Source organism: Octopus bimaculoides, chromosome 13, assembly GCF_046866305.1.
Source record: "Octopus bimaculoides isolate indiv1 chromosome 13, ASM4686630v1, whole genome shotgun sequence".
In the NCBI taxonomy this organism is placed as follows: domain Eukaryota; kingdom Metazoa; phylum Mollusca; class Cephalopoda; order Octopoda; family Octopodidae; genus Octopus; species Octopus bimaculoides.
Genome location: NC_142940.1, coordinates 65,343,477 through 65,356,471, shown reverse-complemented (window position 1 = coordinate 65,356,471; position 12,995 = coordinate 65,343,477). Strand labels below are relative to the sequence as shown.

At 35.2% G+C, this 12,995-nt stretch overlaps 1 protein-coding gene across 2 annotated transcripts in view; it reads right to left on the bottom strand.

Moving 5' to 3' along the window:
• LOC106867776 (scavenger receptor cysteine-rich domain-containing protein DMBT1) overlaps window positions 1–12,995 on the bottom strand; it is a 355,233-nt gene that overhangs the window by 211,030 nt on the left and 131,208 nt on the right. The window contains exon 1 of one of the 2 annotated variants that reach the window (XM_089362005.1): window positions 2,154–2,291. The exons of the other annotated variant lie outside the window; for it this stretch is intronic. The gene's annotated coding sequence lies outside the window, so the exon portion shown is untranslated. Of the gene's footprint in view, window positions 1–2,153; window positions 2,292–12,995 lie in introns of those variants that run through there. 2 annotated transcript variants of the gene reach the window in all.

The window sequence follows — 12,995 nt, the reverse complement described above, 5'->3', positions numbered from 1 at the left end:
AAATGATGCAGACTTGTTTTATGTCATTTTTCTATTTCACTGTTTTCTTTCCTATTTTACACAATATACGATTTTATCAACTTGTTTTTCTAAAAAATAAAACAAAGATCCTCTACCTCATCACTTCAGTTTTTTTTTTAATTTTGTTCTTTACTTTGATATCGCCACGTAACACAACCATTATATCGAGCAGACCAAATGTTAAAGGAAGGTATTAAAAGCTTTTTTTTTTTTTTTCATGAAATAATCAGAAAATGTACAAAGTGGTCCTGACAAAAATATAAAATTCAGCCAACAGGGTACTTCTATTTTAGTTCTAAAATGAATTTTAAAGTTGATAAATGTAATATTTTTTTTCCAAAATGACAAATAAGTTAGCATGAACATGCGTTCATTTATGTGTGTCGTGCATATTTCTGACGCCTGTGAATGTGCATGGTGGTGCATACATGTGCTTGCACCTGTGTGCACATGTATTTATAACACTATGTATATATAGTTACTATGTGGTTGTACGTGAGCATATACTTGTCTGTTGCCTGTATACGATTTCTTTGCTTCTCTTAACATGCATAATATGCTAATATTTATGATTATGATTTGACTAAGGTTCGGTCTTATTCTTGGAAAGAATTATGTGGGTAGCGGGCTAAATCTTTCAAGTGCTTAGGACCCTCCTGATAATCTTTCCTATCCCCAAGAGGCAAACTTTCTGTAGAAGTTCTACAGGACAGCCTATTCCAATCTCCTTCAGCCATTTGTCTTTATCTTGGCTTACTGTTTCCAATGCATCAATTATTAGAGGCACAAACTTTATACTTTTAATATTCCAATTGTCATCATCATCATCATTATTATTAAGATGGCGAGCTGGCAGAGTCGTTACCGCACCGCAGAAAATGCTTAGCGGTATTTCGCCCGTCTTTACGTTCAACGTTCAAAAATTCCATCGAGGATGATGATTTCATGTTCTAAATACTAAAACTAAGCATAGCTACCAATCTGTTACGAGTAACATGTGTATTACATATTTTATTTCTCGTTAGCTTAGTCAGCTTTATTCCTTTAATATATTTATTTCTTTATTGCCCTCAGGAGGCTAAACATAGAGTGGACAAACCAAGGGGTTAAGTCGATTACATCGACCCCAGTGCATAACTAGTACTTATTTAATCGACCTCGAAAGGATGAAAGGCAAAGTCGACGTCGGCGTAATTTGAACTCAGGACGTAAAGACAGACGAAATACCATAAAGCATTTCACCCGGCGTGTTAACGATCCCGCCCGCTCGCCACCTTTCTTTTTTTATATATTAGTATTAGATAAATCTCTCCTAAAGCCAATTCAGTTTGGCATATTTATATTTTCAGTGAGAGCTTTTAGTTACGTCATCCATTAGATCATCATTTCACCCCAATATTTTTTTATCCCAGGAGCCAAAAATCAAGCGTCTTCCTGCTGCTTTTCTATCATTCTAAATAATACTACCATTGATATTTTATGCTTTGCGCGTAAAACAGGGAAAATATTTCTTTCAAGTTATTCTAATTACATGGAATCCAGATTTTACGGAAAAGACCGATATTTAGTACTGGTATCGAAAGATCGCCACTCGGATTCGTAACTCTGGATTCACAAATTTTGTGATCATCAATATTGACCTCACACAAAACCTGGCCTCCCCAATTTGGTTTTCAAAAAAATATGGATTCCGAAAATTTGGCTTCACAAATTCGGTATTCCAAACATGGATTCCGAACCTTGGACCTTAACATAATTGAATCTAATGCCAAAGCAACCATTTAGATTTAAAAGTTCGTAACACAAAACGGCTGCCAGACTACATCAATAATTATAGTTTAAAAAATTAAATAGTCAGACAAAAAAATCTAGTTTGCTTTAAATTCACACAAAACTGCTCCATACAAGCATGCTGAGTAACCATTAGACAAAATTTACAGTTAGTTGTCTAATACAAAAAAATTGGCTTCATGAAAAATTAATTCATACACCCTCTAGCTATTTATACAAATTTTAACATTTATCTTCACAGAAAATAGCTAGCAAAATTACGACACAACCTGCCACAAATGCAGGCTTCAAAATTCACATAAATATTACAATAACATAACTTAAGAGATTTCTGTACTCACCCAGATGTGACACAGAACTTATTTTAAGACTGACAAGCAAAATGTTCTGTCAAATTCACGGAGCATAAAATAAATCCATAAATGCCTAACACAAAGCACAAAGTGCATAAACTAAACAGGCAATTGTAGCTTCCAGAATCCAATTGAACCTTGTCTCACAGAAAAAAAAGAAGAAAAACTGGGGGTACAGTTATCTCTGCTTATAAAGGTTAGCTAAGGTCTAGCCAATTTGTTAGAGCTTCATAGTTTGGTTAATAACACCTGGCTTCCCCCATTTTGACAATGGACTTCATCCTGACCTTACAGTACAGCATGAAAACTGCTTGTTTACCTGTTTAACGTAACATTATACGATAAAACGAAATTTTATCTGCCTTAACGTTCTGAGTTCAAATTCCACCGAGGTCGATTTTGCCTTTCATCCTTTCAGAGTCGATAAATTAAGTACCAGTTGCGTACTGGGGTCATCGATCTAATCGACTGGCCCCCTTCCCCAAAATTTTGGACCTTGTGCCTAGAGTAGAAAAGAAAGTTTTTACGATAAAACGTTTTTATCGTTTTTATAATTTCCTAACAGTGTGTGTGTGTGTGTGTGTGTGTGTGTGTGTGTGGTGTGCGAGCGTTTGTATGTGTGTATGTATGAGTATGTTTGTAGGTGTGCTTATATGCATACACGTGCGTTTATTGAATGTATACAAATGAAAATGAAATGGACCAGCTCCACTCCCACTGACATTTCACTCTGACGTATTTGAAATGGTGATTAAGTTCAAACATTAGTTGTCTTAGCATTTCACAGAAAACTCATCAAATATATATTCATTGGATATAATCATAATAAATTATAATCTATGTGATTATATGTAATCATAAGAAATTATAATGAATTAATTGCGTTTATTGTAAATTTATACCTAATTTATAATTGTCAAATATTGATACTAGTATTTTTCTTTATCTCTCTCTGTATGTATGTATATATATATATATATATATATATATATATATATATATATATATATATATATGCTTTCTCTTTTTGCGAAACTGTGTTAAATAAAATTTGATAGAATTTGAAAATAGAAAATACAAAAATTTCAATAAAAAAATACATAACAAGATTCCATTATGTTAAGCTTAATTACATCTTAGAAAAGACATAATAAGATTTGCGAAAATAATTGAAATAATGACCAGAAGAAAAAGAAAGAATCGTACATTAAAGGTAATGAAAATGATAGAGTTGGACGAACTAATAATGTTTTTAAGAGTATATTATTTGAATGAGTAAATTGTATAGGACATCATTTCCTCTCTAAGAACATTTTTAATAAATTTCCTAATTTTGATAAGACACAAATACCAAGTAAACAGTTGCTGATATATCTCTGACTCTCTCTCTCTCTCTCTCTCTCTCAGCCTCACTTATCTTCTTCTGTCGCACTCTTGTAGTTGTTTGTGTTCAAAAGTTCTTCAGTCAGTTTCAGTAATAAAGCTAAGGCTACTATGGGACGCCGTGCACGCACGTGTATGTCTGAGTGTACACATGTGTGTGTAAGTGTGTGTTTGTGTGTGTGTATGTCTACGTGTGTGTGTGTGTGTGTGCGCTTGCTTGCTTGCTTGCATGTGTGTGGGCGCATTTATCTTTAATCTCACTCTGTTTTGACAATCGCACCAACATTCAATGTAAATTCTACTTATTCGTTGTTGAAACGACCAAGAGATAAACGTTTTAATCAGGAAATAGAAAAGAAACAGCCACCGACATTTAACTATACATGAAAGTTTTGTGCATGGTAGTGGTGGTGGGAGGTATACTTCCGTTGCTGTTTTCTTTTCATTCTAATTGTCTCATTTTATAGATTTTAGTCAATAATTATCACATTATAACCAAAAACAAAAGAAAAAAAGAAAACATTGTAGTTACATTTTACTGTATAATATTTATCCCCACTCAAACGCCGAAATTAAACTATAGTGCAGTAAATACTATGAGAGAAAATCTCATATTGACGTTTGATGCAAAATGCACTCTTGTTTGTATCGCTAGCGAAAAAATAAATGCCTGCCACCTCCAGCGCCAAGACCACCGAACCACATGGTTTCGACCTTCCTTGGTCTTCTCAATGATGGATACCCGACGGGTAAAGATAGCAGCGACCCATCTCCCTGTCAGTGATATATATATATATATATATATATATATATATATATATATATATATATATATACATTGTTAGAACAGGCACTAGTGACGCAATTAGCCAATGAGCTTGTTAAAAAATGTATTAGCGACAGATTCAGTATTAATACCCAAAGGTAATCTTTATCCCCAGTTAAATGTGGATGTTCTGTTAGAACAAACTATACTGCGCTAGATACCATGAGAGAAACTCTCATATTGGCTTTTGGTGCAAAATGCATCGCTGGTACTGTATAAATACGACCTTATCTGTTAATCGCCAGATGATAAAGCTATTCTTGTCTTCTTGTTATTTAGCCTGGAATCGGCTTAAAAGGATCACAGTTATTCCAGCAGTGTCCATTCCATTTATTTAAATCCGTATTTTCCAGAAATACAGTATCAAATGCACCATTTTCTTGTCACACTATGAAGTTGTAAACGTTTTTCTACTTGGGGCGTAATTTTCAATAAATTTGTCGATCGTAATGCATAAATTAAAAATGAGTGTCTGTGCGTGCGTGCGTGCGTGTGTGTGTGCGTGTGTGTGTGTGTGTGTGTGTGTGTGTGTGTGTGTGTGTGTGTGTGTGTGTGTGTGTGTGTGTGTGTGTGTGTGTGTCTTTTATCCATTACTTCTTTCAGTCTTTAGACTGCAACCATGCTGGGGCACCAGCATGACGGACTTTAGCCGAAAGGATCGACGTCATGACTTTGTCTTCAAAACCTGATACCTCTTCTGTCAGCATCTTTTGCCGAGCCACTGAGTTACAGGGACGCAAACAAACCAACACCGGTTGGCAAGCGGTGATGGAAGACAAATATAGATATAAAGACACTCATGCACATAAACACAGATAGACACACGCACGCGCGTGTACACACACATATACGACGGACTTCCCTTAGCTATTCAGTCAACCTAATCCATTCACAAGAATTTGGTCGGTCCGTCGCTGTAATAGAAATCACTTGCCTTAGGTGCAATGCAGTGGAACTGAACACAGAACCATGTGGTTGCGAAGTAAACTTCTTAACACACATCCACACCTTAACACAGAGCATTAAACAGCGTTTTTAAATAATTCGAAATGGAAGTTGAGCTGTGTTTTTTTGTGATGAATATAAAATGTTAGCCTCGCAGCGTAAAGTAAGTAAAGCGATTACACGATTTGTCTTGTTTCTTTGCGTACGGAAAAATTGACTAGTTTCAAGTTTTCTTAGTTCTTCATCAGTGAAAGAATACCCACTTGTGCACAGAGATTGTGATTATTTGCTTAGAGTTATTTATAATGGATGAATACCAGGGCATAGCTAAATAGTTACGTCAATCAACTGATATTAAACGTCATCATAAAATAACAGTCAAACAGTCTCGTATGTTATTCTGCCACCGTTTATGTATTTAAGGCTGCAAACAATCGCTATCTTTGTCGGGGAACGCAATCGTAATGACAAGAATAAAGCTAAAATAAAAGTAAATAGTAAATAAATATAAAGTAAAATAAAGAAGACTTACGTTAGAAAAAATGACGAGTGTTTAACAAAGTATTGAGATAAAGATGATGTTCCCTTTTAATCCATCATTTTAGCAGTAAAAGGTTGTAAGCTAAGAAAATATGAAATTATAAAAATAAATGGTATATTTCTTGGCTCACACTAGACTTTGCAAAGCCTTAAAAGTTTCAAAATAACCATGAAATTAAACAGTTGGCTGGAAACTAAACTTCTACTGTTACGATTATATCTTTTAACACTGACTTCTTAATTTCTTTCGTTCTAAAGTTCATATTTAAATTAATGTCAACAATGAAATTCTCACCGTAACATCAATACTATCTTGGGAAATGAACATGTAATATATTTTAATAGATCTTTCTAGATTTTGATTATATTGAAAAAAACAGTAGAAATGTTAGTCCCTAGTGAAGATGAAGATTGTCAGATAGAGCAGACAGAAGGATGGTACATGCTATATTTATCTATCTATCTATCTATCTATCTATCTATCTATATATATATATATATATATATATATATATATATAAAATTTAAAGCAATAAAACACAGAAAGCATGAATACATTGATTGAAACTATCTTCTCAAATACCGAAGTTTAATGGGCCCGAAATTTTGGGGGAGGGGGGCAGTCGATTAGATTGACCCCAGTACGCAACTGGTACTTAATTTATCGACCCCGAAAGAGGGAAAGGCAAAGGCGACCTCTGCGGAATTTGAACTCAGAACGTAAAGACAGACGAAATACCGCTAAGCATTTCGCCCGGCGTGCTAACGTTTCTGTTAGTTCGCCGCCTTATTATACAGTAGATGTTAGCAAAGAACGTTGGTTAGATACAAAAGTGGTAGGCGAGGAGAGATTACTTTACATAAGGTCTTAATGTAAACTGTTCATGACATGTTTTGCATTTCAGATGAGGAGAACTTTCACTGAACATAGTTGGTTTGGTCCTGGCCTCCGTGTGGACATGTGCTGAGAAGGGTTGAAAAGTAGATTGGCTAGTCTCCCCTGTAAATTGGCAGAGAAGAAATTATGAGCGAAATATAAGTTGGAGGTCAGGTCGTAAACGCTTAGATCACATCAGTCTCATATATTACCGCCTGACCGTCGTATCCTAACCTCCATAAAGCTTTGCGGCATTTGTTCGACCTCGACTTTCATCCTTTTGGGGTCGATTAAATAAGTACCAGTTACGCACTGTGGGCCGATGTAATCGACTTAATCCCTTCCCCCAAATTTGAGGCCTGGTGTTTCCAGTAGAAAGGATTATTATTATTATTATTATTATTATTATTATTATTATTATTTTATTATTGGTACAATCGTTAACACGACGAGTAAAATGCTTAGCGGTATTTCGCGCCCGTCGCTACGTTCTGAGGTCGACTTTGCCTTTCATCCTTTCGGGGTCGATAAATTAAGTGCCAGTGAAACACTGGCGTCGATGTGATCGACTATCCCCCTCCCCCAAATTTCAGGCCTTGTGCCTATAAGATTATTATTATTATTATTATTATTATTATTATTATTAACGTACTGTAGTCTGAGTGCCACTCTCCCCACTGCTTATCATTTCTTTCCTCTCGTCTGCATAATTTTCCTCACAGATATCCATACTACAAGAGGAAATTGCTTTAAGTAAGAAGAAATGTAATTAGCAATGTTTTCAAGGAGTTATCAATTAATTATATTGAAGCGTTTGTTGTAATAGTTTTTGAAGAGATAACAACATCGAATGGAGATGAGGAGGGCAAAAAAATAGCTAAAAGAAATAAATAGAAAGAGTGTAGTGAAGATTGGTATTGAGATAAACATAAAAAAGTAGAAAAGAAAAAAATATGGAAACCAAGCAAAGAAAAACAAAAAGACAAACATATAAGAAATTATGATAGACAAGTAAATAGTTGTTTGGCATTGGTAATCAGTTGTGCTAATATTTCTTTGTCTGTTTTCAGCTTGGAAAACAAAGAAAGCTAAAGAAATATTTAACAATGAAAGACGACGCTAATTTTTCAAGCAATTCATTGGTATCTGGAAGTACAAGAGGGGTTAAGTTCAAACTAGTCGTTCATTGTTACTAGACTGTTTAGTTGTTGTTGTTGTGTATTCAGCATCGAATTCTTAATCGCTTAGTTATTGCTTCATTCATTCGCTTCGTTTGCTGTCTGTTTCAGGCAATTGGCTTTTTCGGCGCCATTTACGGAATAGCGACCAATGAAGCTGATTTCAACCTCTGTATAAGGCAATGGTGCACGTCTGACAGCTTGACCTTATTTTTTTTTTCTTATTTTAATTTAATTTTATTCTGCTCTTTCATTTCTTTCATCGTGAAACCATTCGAAATGATGGTTCGACATACTTCTAAATTCCTTTCATTTCGTTAATAAGGTTTCAAAGATCAAAACTGTTCGGTATACTTAACGTCAAGTTGCGTGTATTGTGTTTATATTTTAATAATTATGATTAATGTCTTCCTTATGACAGCAGTCTTATAGAAAGAGATTTCGCGATATATTCACATCAGCCTAGCCATATGACAAGCCCATTGTTTCTATTATTTCCTCTCTTGCCAAACAATTCCCACAAAATTCAATTTATATCGTTTGATATATTTTCGCAGCATTTGTTCGACAACTCTATGAGAGCGAAATTGCTGTGAATCTGCAATATCGCTGCATCAATAACTCAGTAAGGAATGGCAAATATAATATTAATGTTCCTGACCTGTAGTTCTGGAGAAACTGTCCAAAGATAGGCGTCTGATATCATTATAACAACAATGGTGTAATCAGTAAAAGGCTCCATGAGAAATGTTTTCCTGAATTTTCCTGACCAGATTTAGTAATTAACATAATGATTGCACACATCACTAAAAGTTAAATATTAGTTAATTAGAATATTTTGGATTACTATATCAAGTATGTTTGCGCTTTGTTAATTATGTTATCTTCTGACGTTTCCTTCGTTGATTCAGATTCCTTGTAAGACCAAAATAAACCCTTATTTCAGGGGCCGAAGGTTCCTTCTTCATTACAATTGCCAAGTCAGATGAATGGAGAAAAAGATTTGGTATTAAGTTCTCATATGAACATAGAATAAAAGTTTGAGAAAAGAAGATTGGTGAATAGAGTACTAACCCACTTTGGACTAAGACTTTAATGAACGACACTGAAAAGGCGATTGGCAAAGTACTTCGGTGGGATCGAACTTGGGGAGCAGAGAGTTCGAACAAATACCGTAAAGAATTCAATCTACGTTTTAACGATTTCAGAAACCTGTCTTGCATAATTTTTTTAGTAAATTTGCAAATTTACCTTCAGACTGTAGCCAATATCATGTCAACCGTTTTCCATGCTGGCATGGGTTGGACGGATTGACAAGAACCAACATGCCAAAAAAATATACCAAATTCCAACGTCTGCTTGGTATAAATTCTACCGCCGGATGCCCGTCATAGCGCTGACCCCTTTACAGACTGTACTAAGTACTTTTTTAGGTGACATCAGCACTCGTGAGGACACCAAATAATTCGGAGATCAAAACCCTTTAAATGAATGAGAGTATAGCATTAAGAGAAGTGCAGGTATGCTATAGGGGCAGGAACAAGAGCGGGCTATAGGAAAACTATAGTAGAAAATACATACAGGTGAAACATTAAAATTCATTCATATATTCATATGAATGAATTACGCTAATACAACACGGTTTTGTTTTCTAACATTTTCTCCCTGATTCTTACTTCCAGCAACCCTGCGTCTCATATGAAAGCCTTGATGTCCTCATTAGCATAAACCAAAAAAAGGGGGAATCGTAAGAAAAGCATTGGGATAATACAGCGTCAGGTGAATTGGTAAAATACAACCGGAAATAGAGGAAGTTCTGAAAGCATTTTGCAAATTTTTCTTTTTCTGGAACAATTAGCTTCGGAGATTCGAGCAGAATGGAAAAACGGCTTATTATATTAATAATAAACCGATAAATTTTATAAGAGATCGATAAATTATGAAAATATATACATATGCTTTTACTCGTTAAATATACTGAAATAGGCTAAATATATACATATATATATATATATATATATATATACAGAGAGAGAGAGAGAGAGAGAGAGAGAGAGAGGAAGAGGGAGAGAGGGAAAGAGGGAAAGAGAGAGAGAGAGAGAATGCAAGGAGTATACGACGATTGACATAAAATAATATGTATGTACAATGAGTGTTGAGATTGGTTTGCCAGTAAAATTCCAGCTTGAAGTGCAAATAGAAATAAGGGGTTTCAGTTGCCCCTCCAAGCCGCCAAAAACACAGTCAGTACCTGACTCAAAGAGTGTAAATAGATCAAAAATGGAAGACGGAAAAACAAGGGCATTTGACGTCACTCGAAGATATTCACTTCATAAGAAAATCTACAAATAAAAGCCGTAAGAGACCTTACAATAAATGTTCTCTGCTTTATTATACTTTATTCGTACCTTTTATTATGAAGTAAATAGCCTTGCGTGACACCGTGTGTGTGTGCTGTGTGTTGAGTGTGTGTTGTGTGTGTGTGTGTTGAGTGTAATTTCTATGAAATTTAGACGTGTTTAGAGATTATGAAATTTAGAAGTGATTAAGGATTGATTTGCAGTATACAGGATTAAATATTATTCAATTGAATAGAGTTGGGGAACCGTCGAACCCCAGATATAACGCTAAACATAATCTGCGTGCAGCCTTGAAAACAGCTTTCTGCTTCTTTGCAGTGTAGTTAACAAGTCGATAAACAGGCGAGTTATTTTATCAATAAAATTGTAAGAAATTATATCAATGAACTAAAATATATCCTTAATACAGTTTTCTGGCACTGACACAAAGCTACATGTTTTTATTTCGTAAAACGTCTAAAGCTGATTTAATTGACACCACGGTTTCATTCGTACTTACCGAACCTGGAAGTGTGAATATGAGGAGAATGCGAGCCATCAATATCTAAGCAATGCTTACTACTCGTAGAAAAAACAGCGACAGTATTATTTGATCTAGTTCTAGTGAAGCGACTAGTTTCGGATTTCTCCACACAGACACGGCTCTGTCTTATATACACAAAACGGATAGATAGATAGATAGATAGATAGATGGACATACATACAGACAGACAGATGGATGTAGTGAATGTGCGTGACTTACTGGTTGGGGTATTGGGCTCATGATCATAAGGTCATGAGTTCAATTCCTGGTGACGCGCTGTGTCCTTGAGCAAGACATTTTATTTCACATTGCTCCAGTCCACTCAGTTGGCAAAAGTGAGTAGTACCTCTATTTCAAAGGACCAGCCTTGTCACATTCTGTGTCACACTGGAATCTCCCTGAGTTCTACGTTAAGGTTACATGTGCCCGTGGAGTTCTCAGCCACTTGCACATTAATTTCACGAGCAGGTGCTTCCGTTAACCGGATTAACTGGGACCCTCGTCGTCGTAACCGGTTTTTCTATATTTCCAATCCCTATACATTTCTCACGATTCTCTCTTTCTGGTATTTTCGTGTTCGTCCTCTAACCAATCTTTGTTTAGCTTTATTTACTTTTTCTTTCCTCCCAGTATAAGCAAAAAAAAAACAACAAAAAAACAAAGTCTGGACGACGCTCAATGTAAGAGTTCACTTTTGATGCAAGTCTGATGAAGTGTCATTCTAATGTCTAAAACCACAAATATTACGTAAATTTTGAAACTATCCATATACATTATATATTCTATACACAAGATTCTTACCTACCAATTATTCCAAGAAGTTTGTCACTAAAGTCTTACTATAATAATCTATCGGAAAGACAAAAGCTAATGTCTGTTACTTTATGTCTTTCTCAAGAATATTTGTTACGCAAGAGAAATTGATTGTCTTCGACCAGGAATCAGATTCATTTCAAAATATCTTTTCGATGGTAGATCCTCCTCCTTGTACACCTCCCTTTCTAACATGCCTACTAGATAGCCTCTATATAGTCACTTCTTCGAATAGCAGCCAAATCTCATTCAAATGACCATGGTCATCTTGAATAAAGAAAGACAATTAGATAATACAGAATTGTCTTCGATACGCGATGTCATCGATACGCGAAGTCATCGCTGGTCTGAGCAAAAAACACCAGCAACATTCTTTCCCCTATTAATTTCTTCTGAAGTCTTGAAGAATAACCTCAGTATACTAATCTAATGCTAAATTAAAGTTTAAAGAATTCATAGCAGCAGCAGCAGCAGCAGTAGTAGTAGTAGTAGCAGCAGCAGCATGATGAAGATGACGATGCTGATGGGGAGGGTAGTGCTATCAAGATTTCAGAGGATTTGCTGACAGACTCGGCAGAGCATGCTTTGCTATATTTAATTACATCCCTTTATGTTCTGAGTTCAAATCGCACTGAAGTTCTTTTTGCTTCTCCTTTCCGAGTTGAATAAAATACCAATTAAGCATTTTGTTCGATCTAATCACCTCCTCCCAGTTTGTTATTAACAGATATGTGAGGAACGAAAGGTAAATTTGACTTCGGTAGGATTTCCACTCAGAATTTAGATTTTGGAATAAATACTGCGAACATTTATCCGACGCTCTAATAATTCTGCCAATCTAGTGTCTTTCTTTCATAGAAAAGAAAAACGAATCCATTACCAAATTAATAGATACAAAAAAAAAAAAAGAATGAATTTATTGTTGAGCAAGAATCAATTTTTGATCAACACAGCGAAAGAAATATTCTGATTTACTAAACTCACCGAACGTTCTGACTTTTAACCTGTAAGTGATTAAAGAATATCAAAGAAAACGAAAAGAAAAAAAAAATGAAGGGAAGAAAAATGAAAACAACACAAGTTTTTGCCTGGAACTCAAGTTCATATTTACTGACAAAAATATTTTGTTATATTTCTTATGGTTATTGTTTAAGACAGGTCAGTAAGAATGGTCTAATTTGAAGTTCACAAGTTGATTGTAGAAGAATCCTAATATATAAAGAAAAAAAAACGCGAATGTATGGGCATGACGCTTACTCTCTCTCTCATTCACTCTTTCTCTCATTCTCTCTATCTCATTCTCTCTCTTTCTCTACACACACATATATAGGACATAGCATACATAAAATATTACACACAGAAGCACACACACACAACGAACATTG